This window comes from Dipodomys ordii, unplaced genomic scaffold, assembly GCF_000151885.1.
Source record: "Dipodomys ordii isolate 6190 unplaced genomic scaffold, Dord_2.0 Scaffold58, whole genome shotgun sequence".
In the NCBI taxonomy this organism is placed as follows: Eukaryota; Metazoa; Chordata; class Mammalia; order Rodentia; family Heteromyidae; genus Dipodomys; species Dipodomys ordii.
The window spans coordinates 4858076-4859964 of record NW_012267274.1 but is presented as its reverse complement, the minus strand read 5'-3'; the positions used below and the strand labels follow the sequence as shown (position 1 = coordinate 4859964).

General features: G+C 44.2%; 1 protein-coding gene across 1 annotated transcript in view; it reads right to left on the bottom strand.

Annotated features, from left to right (window-relative positions):
* Positions 1-1535, bottom strand: part of Dhx32 (DEAH (Asp-Glu-Ala-His) box polypeptide 32) — a 56183-nt gene extending 54648 nt beyond the window's left edge. Inside the window, exon 1 of the mRNA XM_013021885.1 lies at positions 1474-1535. The gene's annotated coding sequence lies outside the window, so the exon portion shown is untranslated. The remainder of the gene's footprint in view (positions 1-1473) is intronic.
* Between the last annotated feature and the right edge of the window lie 354 nt (positions 1536-1889).

Sequence of the window (1889 nt, the reverse complement as noted above, 5' to 3'; positions counted from 1 at the left end):
GTTGTTGCATCAGGTCCACCTGTATCCTTGTCTGTTTATGTGCCCCTTTCTCCTCCCCTGCTTGGCACAGTGGTATCCACATGTCACCATCTCACTAATGGTGACTGTGGACCCCACTTAGTTCTGAGTTCCTTTGCCCTGGCCCAGTGTCCTCTTAGGCCTCTTATGATCTAGCTGCCTCTTCAGACTTAGCAATTTGGGGCCTTAAATATATTATGCTTTTAGTCCTTAGGCATACCAAACTCCTTTCAGGACTGTGGCTCTTGGTACAAACTCTCTAGCCCCCTTGCCAGGAATACCATCCTCCTGTTCTGGCTGGGCTGAATCTGGGTGCCCTTTAGTCCTTGCTTAAATACCCTCCTCCTCTTTCTCCTCTTCTTCCTTCTCTTCCTCCTCCTCCTCCTCCTCCTCACTTCTCCTCAGTTCTCAGAGGAGGCAGTGTCCCTGGCTGATGCTTTTCCTGGTTGTTTTTTCCCCCCTCTTCATAGTGATAATCATACATGGCAATTATTCTATTAATTTTTAGACATCTACTCCCACACCACATGGTAGGGTGGCTAAGAGGGCAGGCCCCTGTCAGCCTTGTTTATTATTTTGTTCCTGGTGTCTAGCAGGGATTATGTCCTAAGCAAACATTATTGAATGGATGGCATTGTTCTTCCCAGTTGGATGCCTAAGTTTTCCTTAACAGTGATGCACTTGAAGAAAGCAGTTTTACTCTACAACAAAAGGGCCCTCCTGGGTATGCTTTGGGTGAAGTTCATTTAAATCAGGTGCTTAAAAAAATGTCAGCGTGAAGCCTGGCACCAGTGGCTCATGCTTGTGATCTTGCTCCTTAGGAAGCTGAGATCTAAGGATCTCAGAAGCCAGCCTGGGCAAACAAATCTGAGAGACTCTTATCACCAGTTAACCCTCAATAAACCAGAAGTGGGAGTGTGCCTTAAGAAGTAGAGTCAAAAAAGCTAAGCCAAGAGCACAAGGCCTTGTGTTCAAGACCCAGTACTGGTGCGTGCCAGCACACACACACACACACACACACACACACACACACACAGTGATTACAAATATGGTAATCCTTTTTCTAGCGTAAATGGATGTTTTAAGAGACTCATTTTATCTATTAATATTAAGGGAGATATGAGAATAAAGTTATCTTTTTGCACCAAGGGGCCACCAGGTCATAATAATCCCATAGAATATATGCTCATTAGTTACTGGAAGGCTGGCAAGGACTTTAAAGAAATTTCTTACTTAAGCCCAGAATTTAACAAATCTACAAATGTGTATAGCAATTTTAGTAGTTGTAGCCTCTAAAGAATATTGTCTTTCAACTAGGTTAGAACTCAAATCAATATTATTAAGAAGTAAATACAGAAATCAAACTTGAAATTAGCAGTTTTAAAAGCGACACCCTTTTACACAGTCATATTTTTAAATCCCCATCAAAATTCTGAAAGCTGCCACATTCCTGACCTTTGATGCTCAGCAGACCACAGAAAGGGACAGAAAACCTTCATGATCAGCGCCGTGTCCCCAGAACTGAGGTTTACCTGGCTGAGCCTCAGACCAAGTCTTGTCTGCTGACTCAGCTTTGCTTGCTGGGCAAGGAACAAGTTGTTGCAACTTGTCTGGTCTGAGCCAGCCAACCAGATTCAAGGAGGGACTTGTGTACTCTGGCATCATCTAGGAATAGCCTGGATGGCTTGTTAAATTCAGGTAGTGTAAACTCAGTAGGCAAATAACTCACACCCACATGCGTGCTTGTATGTGTGTGTGTGTGTGTGTGTGTGTCCATGTGTACAGGGCTGTGTGGTAAGCCAAGGGTTAAAGTGGAGCTGTTTATCCTCAGAACACCTTGGGGAGCTGGGGGCTTTTCTTACTGCCAGAAT